The 16,092-nt window shown below is 37.9% G+C and overlaps 1 pseudogene; it reads right to left on the bottom strand.

The window, feature by feature from the left end:
• Window positions 1-1,835: 1,835 nt before the first annotated feature.
• Window positions 1,836-7,353, bottom strand: LOC122472067 (annotated as a pseudogene).
• Between the last annotated feature and the right edge of the window lie 8,739 nt (window positions 7,354-16,092).

The following is a 16,092-nucleotide window of genomic DNA, read 5'->3' as shown; positions in this document are numbered from 1 at the left end:
AACTGTTAGAAGATAATACAGATGAAAAATCTAGGTAACCTTGGGCTTGGCATTGACTTTTTAGATACAACACCAAAAGCATGATCCATGAAAGAAAGAATTGATGTTGGACTTCATTAAAATTAAAAGCTCCTGCTCTGTGAAAGACACTGTGGAGAAAATGAAAAAATATGTCACAGACTGGGAGAAGATCTTTGCAAAACTTGATATTTGCTAAAGGACAGGTGTCCAAAATATATAAAGAAATTTTATTTATTAAAAAAAATTTAATGTTTATTTATTTTTGAGAGTGAGATAGAGCATGAGCGGGGGAGGGACTGAAAGAGAGGGAGACACAGAATCGGAAGCAGACTCCAGGCTTGGAGCTGTCAGCACAGAGCCTGACGCTGGGCTTGAACCCGTGAACCGTGAGATCAGGACCTGAGCCAAAGTTGGATGCTCAACTGACTGAGCCTCCTCAGTTAAAAGAACCTTTTAAATTCAGCAGTAAGAAAACTAACAGCCTGCTTAAAAATGGCAAAAGATCTGAACAGACACCTCACCAAAGAAGCTACACAGATGGCAAATATGCATGTGAAAATATGCTCAACATCATATATTATTAGAGAATTGCAAGTGAAAACAATGACACACGACTGCACACCTATTAGAACGGCTAAATTTCCAAAACACTGACAATACCAAGCATTGGTGAGGATGTGGAGTAACAGGAACTCTCAGTCATTGCTGGTGAGAATACAAAATGGTACATTTTGGAAGACAGTATGGCAGTTTCTTACAAAACTAATTGTGATTTTTTTTTTAGGTTGAAATCAAATATGTAACTTGTTTGTCAATAGTGCCATAACTAGATTTTCTTTAAGAATTAAAGAAAGCTTAAAAAGCAAGTAACGATGGTGCGCGTGGGTGGCTTAATCGTTGAATGTCTGACTTCGGCTCAGGTCACGATCTCCGGGTTTGTGAATTCCAGCCCCACATGGAGCTGTGTTGACAGCTCAGAGCCTGGAGCCTGCTTGGAATTCTGTGTCTCCCTCTCTGCCTCTCCCCCACTCACATTCCATGTCTTTCTCTCAAAAATAAATAAACATTAAAAAAAAATTTTTTTAAAGAAAATCCAGCTGTCTTTTACCAAGCCAGACATTAAAGAGATAGGCAAAAATGTAAAATGAGACCACTTTTCTCACTATTTTTTTGGTTTTAGAAGAGGAAGTATTTTAAAAATATTTATGTCAACATGTAAGAGTTTATTATTATTTTGTAATAAACAAATGTTTTAAAATTCTGTGTTAAGTTCTAATATGGCAAATTTTAATAGATATAATTAATATAAATAGAAAGACTTAAAAATCTTCAATGAAATTTTAAAACATAAAGGGATGCTGAACCCAAAAAGTTTGACAACCATTAATTTAGTAAGCCACATGCTACTTGATGCACTTTCTATTTTTTTTTTAAGTTTGTTTATTTAGTTTGAGAGGGAGAGAAAGTGTGAGTGAGCCTGGGAGTGGGGCAGAGAGAGGGGGAGGAGGAGAGAGAGAGACAGAGAGAGAATCCCAAGCAGGCTCTGAGTTGACATCAATGTGGGGCTGTAACTCTTGAACCGTGAGATCATGACCTAAGCCAAAACCAAGAGTCGGCTGCTTAACCGACTGAGCCACCCAGGCGCCCCTGATGCACTTTCTAAAATAAGGTATAGGACAATAATAGTAAAATAAGGAAGAAAAACACAGAGGACTAAATCTAATGACTACGGATTTATATTCTTTTGATAGTATGAAGAAGCTTTTACAAAGAAAAAAGCAAACAATTTTGTACAGAAACTTCAACACATTTTGTACAATATTCTCACTTTGCTGACATCATTTATGCAAATTCTTCATAGTTTACTTGACTATCAATATTAATATCTGCTGCCCTGATCATTTCATCAACCTCCTCATCTGTTAACTTTTCTCCAATGTGTTTTATCATGTGACATAATTCTATCACACTAACATAGCCATTGTCATTCCTATTAAACACAAGAATGCTGGGGCGCCTGGGTGGCGCAGTCGGTTAAGCGTCCGACTTCAGTCAGGTCACGATCTCGCGGTCCGTGAGTTCGAGCCCCGCGTCGGGCTCTGGGCTGATGGCTCAGAGCCTGGAACCTGCTTCCGATTCTGTGTCTCCCTCTCTCTCTGCCCCTCCCCCGTTCATGCTCTGTCTCTCTCTGTCCCAAAAAATAAATAAACGTTGAAAAAAAAAAACAAAAAAACTACAAGAATGCTTCTCTAACTTCTTTACTCTCTGTCCCTGTCTTTCATTTTTCTTGCCATCATTGTCAGAAAGTCCAGGAACTCAGTTGTACTATTTTCATTATCATTTGCTTCATTCATTTATCCTGAAACTTTGCTATGGAGTTTTGCCCAAGAGTCCTCATTACAGTTTCCAAACTTTTAATGTCCACCACTGTCCTTGTCAAATGGTGGAAAGCTGCTTTGAATTCTGCAATCTGTTTTCCCTTCAGTTGCCAGCATTACTTGTCCTCAAGCGACAATCACACAAACGTTCAGCTTATTAGCTCCACTCACTGTCTGTAATACTCCTTCTTAATATTTATATTTATATATTTTTAAGGTAAAATTTATGTACAATAACATGCAAAAAAGCTTTTGTGTGCATTCATTGGGTTTTGATAGCTACTGTGGTGTATTTGATTGCACACCAATGAAAAAGAAAAAGTCACTTCTGACAGTCAGGAGCTAACTTTGCACTATTAGGCTTTGGTATTCTTTGGCTTTCTATTGCTGAGTCTGCTGTATGAAAATATACCATGCTTGGTTCATCCATTCACCTATTAAAGGACATTGGGTTGTTTCTGATCTTTGGCTATTAAGAATAAAGATGGTATGAATAAGAAGACTTGTATAAGTCTTTTTGTGGACATATATTTTCATTTCTCTTCTGGAAAGTACCTAGGAGTGAAATTGTTGGGTCATATGGTAGATGATATTTAACTTTATGAGAAACTGCCACATTTTCCGAAGTGTTTCACAATTTTACATTTTCCATCAATGTATGATTGTTTCAGTTTCTCCACTTCCTTGCCAACAATTGTTTCAATTGCTAGACTTCCTTGTCATTGTTTTTCATGTTAGCCATTCTGGTGGGCAGGAAATGGTATCTCGTGGGTTTAATTTGAATTTCCTTTTTAGAAAACATTACCCATCATATTAAATTAATGCTATGCATTTGAATCTTACTTATCTGGTATAGCTATATTTAATTTTATTATTATTATTTAAAGTATTTATTTATTTTGAGAGAGAGCACGTGAATGGGGAGAGGCAGAGAGAGAGGGAGAGAGAATCCCAAGCAGGCTCCCTGCTGTCATCACAGAACTTGACATGGGGCCCAATCTCACAAACTTAGCTGAATCAAGAGTCAGATGCTTAACCGACTGAGCCACCCAGGTGCCCCATATAATTATATTTAATTTAAAAATCTCCTTTGGTTTTACACCTGTATAAGCAGCTATAAGAATAAGTCATTAACTTTTTAAAATTTTTAATTATTATTTTGAGAGAGAGGGAGTCGCAGAGAGAGAGACAGAGAGAGAGAATCCTAAGCAGGCTCCATGGTGTGTGCATACAGCCCAACGCCAGCCTTCAATCCACGAACCATGAGATATGACTTGAGCCAAAATCAAAGAGTTCAACGCTTAACCAACTGAGCACCCCCCCCAGGCACCCTAAGAATATGGCATTTATAAGGAAATAACTGCTCCAGAGTTTCATGTCTTGTCTTTTCTGAGTCGTTGGCAGAACAGAGCGATGTGTTGAGCAGTTCTAGCATCTTTTCATAGATCATTTCTCTCTTCTCATCCCCAGGACTTGAAGCCAGGGAGAAGTTCTCTGGGTTTTATCTGAACTTAGTGCCTGTGACTGTTGTGGCATGGATGGATGTGGACAAGAGTGTGTGAGTGCACAGGTGTTAAGGAACTGTGTGCTGCTCATGTTCTGATTTTTGGCAACTTGACTCCATACTTTGGGTCAGTCTATACAGTTACTTATGTCATTGTAATGACTTCACTTCTACCTGTGACATTTTTATCAAATGTGAGAATAAATACATAAATATTGGTACAAAAAATAAGGCATTTTATACCTAGTTTTCTATTTGTATATATTTAGGTAACATCATATTAAAAATAAAATAGGTCAACATTTGAGGGTCATAATTTTTCCTTCACAAGATGTCAGTGCATTTTTCAAGTTTGAACCACTAACGTAGCCCACACATCTCTGCTATTCTAGTCTTTGTTCAATTTTCAATAAGTTAATTCAGCTATAGCTTTTTTTTCACCTACATTACAACTTGTTTTTAATAACCTTATTTGGATTCAGGTGTTTCTTAAGCCTCCATTAAGATTTCGAAAAGTGTACTAGGCTTTTTTTTCATAGATATCTTTCATTGTGTTAATGTTTACTGGTGTAATCTTAGAAAGTAACTTTATTCTTTGTATTATGAGTGTCACATTTGAATGTGTGACAAACTCAATATAGCTCTAAACGTTTCTTTACTAGCTCCTGAACATTTTGATAGTATTAATTTTGGGAGATATATATGGTTTTTAAAATATGGACTTGAGGCTTGATGAATAATAGGCTGAAATTTTTAAAATTTGTTTTTAAATTATAGTGTATATATAATAATATTACCAAGAGTTTGAAACACATGAGAAAAATATAAAGAATCACCCTTACTCTGGTATTCTAACACATCCATGACCATTTTGTATATTTATTTTCAGTGTTTTAATATTATATGTTTTTACATAGTTATACTGTAGGACACTTGTTGCTCTATAGGCTTGACAATGATGATTTGTTTTAAATGTTTATTTTATTTTATTTTGAGGGGGAAAGGGGCTGAGAGAGAGAGGGAGAGAGAGAATCTCAAGCAGGCTCCATGCTAGCACAGAGCCCAAGGTGGGGCTTGATCATGACCTGAGCTGAAATCAAGAGTCTGGGTGCCCCAACAGTGATAATTTTTTAAAATAATTTATTTTTTTTTTAATTTGCATCCAAGTTAGTTAGCATATAGTGCAACAATGATTTCAGGAGTAGATTCCTTAATGCCCCTTACCCATTTAGCCCATCCCCCCTCCCACAACCCCTCCAGTAACCCTCAGTTTGTTCTCCATATTTATGAGTTTCTTCTGTTTTGTCCCCTTCCCTGTTTTTATATTATTTTTGTTTCCCTTCCCTTATGTTCATCTGTTTTGTATCTTAAAGTCCTCATATGAGTGAAGTCATATGATATTTATCTTTCTCTGATTGACTAATTTTCGCTTACCACAATACCCTCTAGTTCCATCCACGTAGTTGCAAGCGGCAAGATTTCATTCTTTTTGATTGCCGAGTAATACTCCACTGTGTGTGTGTGTGTGTGTGTGTGTGTGTATAAAGAAGATGTGAGATATATATACATGTATGTATATATACATATACATATGTATACATACATATACATATATATGTATGTATATGTATATACATACATATATATGTATATGTATGTATACATATGTATATGTATACATACATATATGTATATATGTATATACATATGTATGTATGTATACATGTGTATATGTATACATACATACATATATATGTATATATGTATATATACATATATACATATATACATATATATATATATCTCCATCGGTGGACATTTGGACTCTTTCCATACTTTGGCTATTGTCAATAGCGCTGCTATAAACATTGGGGTGCATGTGCCGCTTTGAAACAGCATACCTGTATCCCTTGGATAAATACTTAGTAGTGCCATTGCTGGGTCATAGGGTAGTTGTATTTTTAATTTTTTGAGGAACCTCCATACTGTTTTCCAGAATGGCTGCACCAGTCTGCATCCCCAACAACAGTGCAAAAGAGATATTCTTTCTCCACATCCTCACCAACATCTGTTGTTGCCTGAGTTGTTAATTTTAGCTATTCTGACAGGTGTGAGGTGGTATCTCATTGTGGTTTTGATTTATATTTCCCTGATGATGAGTGATGTGGAGCATTTTTTCATGTATTGGTTGGCCATTGAGATGTCTTCTTTGGAGAAGTGTCTATTCATGTCTTTTGCCCATTTCTACACTGGATTATTTGTTTTTTGGGTGTTGAGTTTGATCATTTCTTTGTGGATTTTGGACAGTAACCCTTTATCTAATACGTTGTTTGCAAACAGCTTCTCCCATTCCATCAGTTGCCTTTTAGTTTTGCAATGATAATTTTTAATGACACAATTTGTATAGTGAGTACCATTGTCATAATAATAGTAATAGTAATAATAATAATAATAATAATAATAGCTGCAGCTAACAGGTACTGAGCTGTTACTAGATCCCTGTAAATAGCATAGATTGTTTAATTCCCCACAACAACTGTCCTTTATTTTATTTAACCACTCTATCTCAAATTGCTTCCAAATTTTCACTGTCTTTGTGCATATGACCTTTTGTTAGGTTGAATTATCTCTGAAGTGAGATACGTCCAGAAGTGAGTGAACCATAAAACATGAACATTCTTGTTGCCCTTGATACAAATTGCCAATATTTACCCCTAAGGACTTACATAAAATTTAAATGTCACAAAAAACACAAGAAAGTGCCCATTTCAATGCATCTTTGCCAGCATGAAGTATAATTTAGTAGGTTATTCTTTGACTATTTTTAATAAACACTTCATCACTACTTTATTTTTACTTGCCAAAATTCAATATTTTTCCTTGCATTCATTCATCATCTCTATTTCTTTTCTAAATCATCTGTCCATATCCCCCCATTTATTTATAGTTGATGTATCTTTTGCCAGATTGATGGTTTATTCATTTATTTTTTTAGAGAGAGCGAGCATGCAAGAGAGCACAAACAGGGGAGGGGCAGAGGGAGAGGGAGAAAATCTTAAAAGATTTCTTATTTTCTTAAAAGAAGATCCACCAGGCCCAGGGTGGAGCCCAACACAGGGTTCAATCTCATGACTGTGAGCTCATGACCTGATCCGAAATCAAGAGTTGGATGCTTAACCAACTGACCCACCCAGGGGCCCCTGATGGTCTCTTTATTTACTTAATTTTTTAAAATTATAAAAATAGTAAGTGGTTACTTTTGAAAGAAGATGTGAAAGTTTTCCTTCACTCCTTAGGTCCATATTCTTATTTACAGAATAACTGTTAACAATTTGGGGCATATTCTTCCAGATACAGACACATAAAGTAGATCTCACTTCATATTTTCACACTTTAATATGTCATGGACATCTATGCTGACACCTACTGATTCACCTTAATCTTTTTCATGGTCACATAATGTTTTATTTACAGATGTATCACCATTTACGAACCAAACCCTGTGGGCATTTAAGCTCCTCAAATTTGCTAGGAGCTCTTTACATAATTAAAAAGTAAACTTGTATTATATTTCCTGGTAACATTTTCCTCCCCAAGTTTTTTCCATCAGCCTTTGGATTTTGGTAACTTTTTGCATACAATTTAAAACTATTAAGTGCTAATATTTGTCTGTTTACGCCCTCTTTTTTCTCAGGATGTCTTTTATTATTTTCAGCCAGCTCTGTCTTATGCTTCACAGTGAGACAAGATGTTATTGATGGGCAGTGACTCAGAACTGGTCAAATAATAGTGCATGTATCAAGTGCTATGGGAAACTTGATGGAGAGAATCAAGTTATGGGGAAGTGAGAAAAAGCTCCACAGACAAGGTGGATTTTGAAAGGTCGGAAAGAGGTATGGAGGCAGAGAGGAAATGGAATGGAGGTGGAAGGAGCCAATCAGGAAGGAAAAACAGCCCTGGAAAGACATTTTGTTCAGGGTATGGTGAGTTAAGTGCAGCTGGAACGTTTTGGAAAGAGAATAATGATAATAATCACAATAACATTAAGCACAATATTTCATTCATCCTCACAAAACCATAGGTAGGTGTCATAGTTATCCTCATTTTACAGATGAGGTGATTAAGACTTAGGGGTAATGAGTGATTTGCCCAAGTTCATATAGATATTAAAACTGAGTCAAATTTGGGGTCTGGTCCAACTTTAGAGCCTGCTGTGTTCATTAGCACAGGCACTGCCTCTCTTATCAGCGAAGAAGGTAGACAGGCCAGGTGGAGGCAGCACTTGTATACAATGTTACGATTGGACTTTTTCTCAGAGACCACAGGGATCCACTAAAGATTTTGGAGTAACAACCAAATCTGGTTTTTAGAAAGATAACTTTGGTGGCAGTATGACAATGGATTGGATGGGAAGAGAAAAATGAAGGAAGAAGAGAGGGAGAGAAAGAGGAAGGGAAAAAAATAGCTAGGTACTAGTTACTAAGATTTTAATAATTGCCGCACACTGGATTCAGCAATTTCAGTTGCAAGAGCCCAGATGATAACAGTGGAATTGAAAAGAGGGCACCCACAGAGCCTTGAAAGGTACAATCAATGAGGTTTGTGATGACTGATTTGATATGGATGGGGAAAGAGTAAGGAGTCTTGATGAGAAAAAATAAATCTGTTTTGGGGTGCATGCAATGAGTCTATCTGGTGGGCTGTTACCTTGCAGGTGCATGGCATCTATCTGGACAAGACTTGAAGGCATCCGGAAATGAGTGAGGTGCTACAGAGATGGATTTGGAAGCAGATAGGGAGCAAGCAGTTGAAGCTTTGTCAGGGAATAGTAGAGCAAAAGAGGGAGAATGGAATCCAGGAAGCTATCACCTTCACAAGTGGGCACTGAAGGAGATGCTGGACATGGGAAAATGAGGGGGCTGCAGACAGTACCCATCCTCTCACCCAGCATGCAGGAACCAGGGGTCCAGGGAGTCTGAGACGGTCTAGAGTGAGCTGACTAGGCTTGCCTATGAACTGCTATGTGTGTCACTGGGGTGGGGGTGGGGGGGTGGTTAATGAAAGAGATTGTGTCATATGGAAGAAAAACATTGAATTCCAGGAGAATAAGGCCAAAAATAAAGGAAATCATCAGTAGGGACGGATGATTCAGAAAACCAGACTCAAAGCTTTCTAAAAATGTGGTAAAAAAAACACATGACATTAAATTTACCATCTTAACCACTGTTAAGTGTACAGTTCATTAGTGTTAAATATATACTGATATCTAAAACTTCATCTTGCAAAGCTGAAACTGTAGACCCATTAAAAACTAATTCCTCCTCCCACTTTCCCTGGCTGCTATCTTTGTATTTAATGTTTCTATGATTTTTACTATTTTAGATACTTTATATAAATGAAGTCATAAAATATTTGTGCTTTTGTGACTGTCTTATTTCACTTAGCATATTGCTCTCAGGGTTCATCCAGGTTGTAGCATGTAAGGGAATTCCCTTGTTTTTTAAGCTGCATAATCTTCCATTGTAGGTATCTCTCTCTCTCTCTCTCTCTCTCTTTTTTTTTTTACTCATTTTTCTGTTGATGGACATTGGGGATATATACCCAGAAGTGGGGTTTCTAGGCCATATGGTTATTTTTTTTTAATTTATTTATTTTTGAGGGGGGAGGGGCAGAGAGAGAAAGAGACTGAGGATATAAAGCTGGCTCTGTACGGACAGCAGAGTCTGACATGGGGCTTGAGCTCATGACCACAAGGTCATGACCTGAGCCAAAGTTGGATGCTTAACCAACTGAGTCACCCAAGTGGCCCTAGTTATTCTTTTTCAAATTTTTTGGAGGAACCTCCATACTGCTTTTCATGATGGCTGCATCATTTTCTCACTAGTGCACAAGGGCTCCAACTTCCCTGTATTCTTGCCAATACTTGTTATTTTCTATTATTTTCATCCTAATGTGTGTGAAGTGATATCTCATGGTAGTTCTGATCTGCAATTCTTTTATGATGAATTTTCATATGCTTGTTGGCCATCTGTATTTCTTCAAATGAGAAATAGAGAATAGAGAAATTCTATTCAAGTCCTTTGGCCCTTTTAATAATCAGGTTATTTTGTTTCTATTGTTGAGTTTTAGAAGATCCTTATACATTCTGGACATTATTCTTTTACCAGATACATGATTTGCAAATATTTTCTCCCATTCTGTAGGTTGCCTTTCCACTCTGTTCATTGTTTCCTTTGGTGCACAGAAGTTATTAAGTTTGACGTAGTCCCATTTGTTTTTGCTTTTGTTGCCTAAGCTCCTTCCATCCAGTGGCTCCACTCGTGTGGTCTTGTTCAAGAGGGCAGCATCTGCATCCTAAGTAGCAGAAGGGAAGGAAAAGAAAAAGGAGGAGGGAGGGGTATATGCCATCTTTTGAGGAAGGTTGCCTGGTGTGTCCAAATCTCATTTGGCCTCATCTAACTGCAAGAAAGACTTGGAAATATAGTCTTTATCATGGGCAGCCATGTAAAATATGAGTGAGTCTGATTATTACAGAACAGTGGTTCTCAACCACGGATGCACATTAGAAATAAGCAGGAGCTTTAAAAATCCCAGTGCCCAGGGGCGCCTGGGTGGCGCAGTCGGTTAAGCGTCCGACTTCAGCCAGGTCACGATCTCGCGGTCCGGGAGTTCGAGCCCCGCGTCGGGCTCTGGGCTGATGGCTCAGAGCCTGGAGCCTGTTTCCAATTCTGTGTCTCCCTCTCTCTCTGCCCCTCCCCCGTTCATGCTCTGTCTCTCTCTGTCCCAAAAATAAATAAACGTTGAAAAAAAAAATTAAAAAAAAAAATCCCAGTGCCATGCTGCACCCCAGACCAAGTAACAGAATTGCTGGGGATAGGGTATAGGCATTGATAGTTTATGAATCTCCTTAGGAAGTTCCATTGTGCAGGCAAAGGTTGAGAACCTCTGCTTTGGAAGGTTTATCAAGGAGGCACCAGCAATGTTTGCCCAACATGGATTGTAGCCCTCAGCCCAGTGGGGTTGGCTTGAGCCCCACTCAAGACTTAACAAATCTAAATCTGGACTTGGGAAGGATGGGGCTAGAGAACCTGAATTTGTAAATAAGTCTCTCAGGTTATGTTTGTACACAGAGAAGTTGGAGACCGCTAGGTTTCCATGTTTACAAATCGGTTCAGAAAGCTGGCTGCTGTGGAACAGGCTCCTTCTGTTTCCTCTCCTGTTTGACATGTTTGGAAAGATAAACACAGATATTTTCTCTTCTTGATTTATCTAGATGAGTACTTCCTTTTCTTTCAATCAACAAATATTCATTGAACATCTACTATATGCCAGGGACTATTCTAGTTGCTAGAGGTATATCAGTTAAAAAAAAAAAAAAGACACAAAGCTTCATGTCTTCATGGAGCTCACATTATGGTAGAGGGATGACCAACAATAAATCTAGTAGATAGGTAAAGCATGTTAAAGTTGATAAGTATTTTGGAAAAAAAGAAAAACTAGGGTAAGGTAAGAGAATCATTAATGCTAGACAAAGTCATGGCTTCCCAAAGATGCCCATGTCCTAATGTCTGAGACCTGTGTATATATTACCTTAAATAGCAAAAGGCACTTTGTAGATATGATGAAGGATTTTATATGAGGAGTTTATCCTGGACTATCTGGGTCAACCCAATGTAATCAAGGGTCCTTTTAAGGGAAAGAGGGAGGGTAGGAGAGCCAGAGTTGGAGAAGGAGATGTGGCAATGGAAGCGGGGGTGAGGGAGATTTGAAAATGCCATGGTGCTGACTTTGAAGATGGAAAGGCCATGAGTCCAGGAATGCAGGCGGCTTCGGGAAGCTGGAAAAAGCAAGGAAATAGATTCTCTTTGGAGACTCCAGAAGGAATGCAGCCCTGCTGACACCTTGATTTTAGTCCTATAAGACTTAATTTGGATTTTTTACCTCCCGGATCTGTAAGATAATCAATTTGTGTTTTTTTAAGCAACTTTTTAATGGTAATTTGTTACAGCAGCAATTGGAAATTAATAGTGGGAATGAGCACAGGAAGTAATAGAAAATAGAATGGGTTAAGCTTAATAAAGTGAACATGAAGCAATGGCTTGCAGGAGGGGAAGGAGCCAGCCAGCGGACTAACTGAGGGAAGAACATTTCAGGCAGAAGGAACAAAGTAAAGGCCCTAAGAGCTGTCAGGTGTGTCTGAGGCTCAGGAAGGTGGCCAACGGAGCAGAGAGAGTGAGGGAGAAGTAGGGAAGAAGTCTAGAGGGTTGACGAGCAGGGATCAGTGCAGATCATGTGAGCCCTTGGAGGTCAATGCCAGGACTCTGGCTTTTACTTTCAGATGGAAATCCCAAGAGGGTTCTGAGCAGAGAAGTGACACAATCTGTCTCCTGATTTAAAAGGATCCTCTGACTGCTGAGTTGAAAAGAGACTGCAGGAAGATTTGGGTAGAAGCAGGGAGACCATAGCAATATCTGGGTGGGACATGATAGTGGTTCTGACCAAGGTCAGAGAAGTGGTCAGATCCTGGATAATTTTTTAAGATCAACAGGATTTCCTTCCTAACAGACTGGATGTGGAGTGTGAAGTAAGATGAGGTCAAGGTTGAGTTTTAGTCTTGTGAAATTCTTAAATGATTTTTGAAAATAATACTGTCTTTCCCAACCTACCAACTACAGGAAGCTAGATTAAAGAAATCTCAAGTCAGACCAGTCCCTTTTCAGCTAAGCAGCCCTTGCAACACCACAGCCACTCAGTCGGATTTGTGAGGCTAAGACTTAGGAGACTCCCACGTAGTTGATTTAACCAATTATATCTCATCATTCTTGATAATCTTATATATATGTGGTACGGGGGATTCTTTGAACAGCTTATAACATCTCATTGGTTCTCTCATTAATTTTTCCCTCATCAGTTCTGGTTAATGAGGAAATGACATTAAGTTGTTTGCATGCTTTATCCAAGATTTGTGTCATACGGGCTAAATCAAATCAAGTCTTGAGCAAATGTGAAATTACAGCTTCTTTAGCATGGAACATTCTAGGTATCATTATTGAAGAAGATGTCATTTAAAAAATAGCCTTTAATAAACAGCTGCTATTGTTTCACACTACTTGCTATTTAGGCGCTTTGAATTGTTTTCACGAGAAGGCACAGAAGGAAAGTAGACTGCCGGCATTTGTAATGGATTTAGCATTCATAATTTGACTCTGCAATGACTGCCTTCCAGAGTTGTAATTTTACTAGTGAAGTTTCAGAAGCCACTTAGCTAGTGACTTAGCTAACTAGCCACCCAGCATTACATCTCAGTGCTCTTTTGTTTTTCTCTACTCTTCTTAAAACTGGGTCACAAACAATAAACATTTGCTCTGCTTTTTAACAACAGCTTTACTGAGCTATAATTCACATGCCATGCAATTCACTTATTTAAAGTGTCCAATTCAGTGGTTTTTAGAATATCCAGAGTTGTACATCCTTTGCCACAATCAATTTTTACCTACCATCTTACCCTATGAAGAAACCTGCCGTCCCTTTCCTCCTATTTTTCCCATTCCTCTGTGCTGTGCTTTAGGCTAACTTACTTTCTAACTAACTTACTTTCTGTCTGTATAGATCTGCCTAATCTGGACATTTCAAATGAATGAAATTGTACAATATGTGGTCTTTTGTGATCGGCTTGCTTCACTAGGCATAGCATTTTCAGGATTCATCCATGTTGCGCCATATACCAGTATTTCTTTTCTTTTATGGCTGAATAATAGTCCATTGTATGGATAGACCACATTTTGTTTATTCACTTATCATTGATGGACATTTGATTTATTTCCACCTTTGGTCTACTATGCAAAACGCTGCTATGAACATTCATGTGCAAATTTTTGTGTGGACATATGTTTTTATTTCTCTTGGGTATAACCTAGGAATGAAACTGTTGCATCATGTGGCGACCGTATATTTAACCTTAGGAAAAAAATGTCAGACTGTTTTCCAGAATGGTTGCACCATTCTATATCCCCACCAGCAATGTGTCAGGGTTCCAATTCCTCCACTTCTTCACCAACATTTGTTATTGTCTTTTTTGTCATAGTAATACTAGTGGTATCAAGTGGTATTTCTTTTTTTTTTTTTTCTCAGTTGATCACAATGGGAATTTACTTATTTAATGCATCCACTAATCTAATGTCACCAATAAAATCTAAGCAGCTGTATCACAAAACTGGGTTATATTCAGTGGACATGCATTAATAATCTGTACAACTTAAGGGGTGCCTGGGTGGCTCAGTCAGTTAAGCATCAACTTCAGCTCAGGTCATGATCTCATGGGTTGTGAGTTTAAGCTCCGTGTCGGGATCTGTGTGGACAGTCTCAGGGCCTGGAGCCTGCTTGGGATTCTGTGTCTCCCTGTCTCCCTCTCTCTCTGCCCCTCCCCACCTCAGGCTCTCTCTCAAAAAAGTAAATAAGTATTAAAAAAATAAAAAAATAATAATCCATATAATTTAACATTACACCAGAAAAGGAATTGAATACAAAAATTCCCTTTGATTTTTGGTGGTCACCAAATTTCATGGCACAGGTTACCAATAAAACTGTAAAAACAGATTTTAAATATTTTCAATAATATGTTAAAAAAATTAATGAGCCAGTAAGTTTTCATATTGGGCTGAAGACTTAAAACATGAAGCTGGCCCCAATCTGTCAAAAATGACAAATAAATATTTACAATGACTAAATATGTTATTTAAATGCAATGATACTGGAGGACTACTCACTTCTGGCAAAAAAACAAAAACAAAACAAAACAAAAAAACCCTTTGGGGTTAATTTCTCAATGCAAACAAGTCTTCATAAATACTGTGATAATATAAACTTGGAAACATACCTGGAATCAGGACAATGATGAAAAAATAACACACAGGCAATCTTATTTCTGATCTGTCTTCATAAAGCCAAATGCCCAACACTGTCCTTCAATATAAAACTAAATTAAGAAAAGGAGAATGACTTTACCCAACTTGCTGACATTCTTCCACAGAATTATCTTTCACTAGGGCAAATCTCAAGCCCCATTAACTTGCTTCTCTGGAGTGTGATTAGCACAGCACCAAATTTATAAACTGACAGGACCACCCAAAATGCTGAATACGCTTTTCAAACAGAAACAAACTATTTTTTTTTTCCAATTGTTAGTTCCATGTGCCACATTATTCTTGAAACTTACATGGTTACCAATAAGAAAAGAATAAGGGAAACTTTGAACATATCTTCTCATTAAAGAATAAAGTGCAGGGCACCTGGGTGGCTCAGTCAGTTGGGCAGCCAACTTCGGCTCAGGTTATGATCTCATGGTCTGTGGGTTCGAACCCTGCGTCAGGCTCTGCTGGCAGCTTGGAGCCTAGAGCCTAGGGTCTAGAGCCTAGAGTCTAGAGCCTAGAGTCTCCCTGTCTCTCTGCCTCTCCCCTGCTTGCTGTCTCTCTCTCTCTCTCTCTCTCAAATAATAAACATTAAAAAAAAAAAAGGATGAAGTGCAAAATATCTCCATATCTCTGGTATTTTAATAGGAAAAAGCATCAAATACATATAATAAAGGGACTGAAGTAACAAAAAAGCTAATACAAAAAAAGTCCTCTTTAAATCTACACTTGAAGACTATATAAGACCAATTTAATTTTCCTTTCTTCCGTGAAATCTGTAAATGAGCCAAGTTGTCGTAGAACTTGACATTTTGTTTGTTTCTCTTCCCCAAGATCAGAAATTCCAAAATTAGAAAGAAAAAATGGAAAAAAATAACACTGCATGGCAAATGGACACTAAGTTCATAAAGAACCTTTTTAAAAAATGAGATATTATGAAAGAAAATACCATGAAAATAATAATCTTATGAAAATTGTTTTTTAGGCACAGTGAATTAAAAAAAAATTAATGTTTATATTTGAGAGACAGAGAGAGACAGCATGAGCAGGAGAGGGACAGAGAAAGAGAGGGAGACCCAGAATATGAAGCAGGTTCCAGGTTCTGAGCTGTCAGCACAGAGCCCGACGCCGGGCTCAAACTCACAAGCCACCGTGAGATCATGACCTGAGCAGAAGTTGAACGCTCAACCGACAGCCACCCAGGCACCCCTAGGCACAGTGAATTTGAGCCTTGGTCTTCATGAAGACACTACATCTTAAATAGGAAACTATAAATATATAA

The sequence above is a fragment of the Prionailurus bengalensis genome, chromosome E3 (genome assembly GCF_016509475.1).
Source record: "Prionailurus bengalensis isolate Pbe53 chromosome E3, Fcat_Pben_1.1_paternal_pri, whole genome shotgun sequence".
In the NCBI taxonomy this organism is placed as follows: Eukaryota; Metazoa; Chordata; class Mammalia; order Carnivora; family Felidae; genus Prionailurus; species Prionailurus bengalensis.
This window is presented reverse-complemented; position numbering and strand designations above follow the sequence as displayed.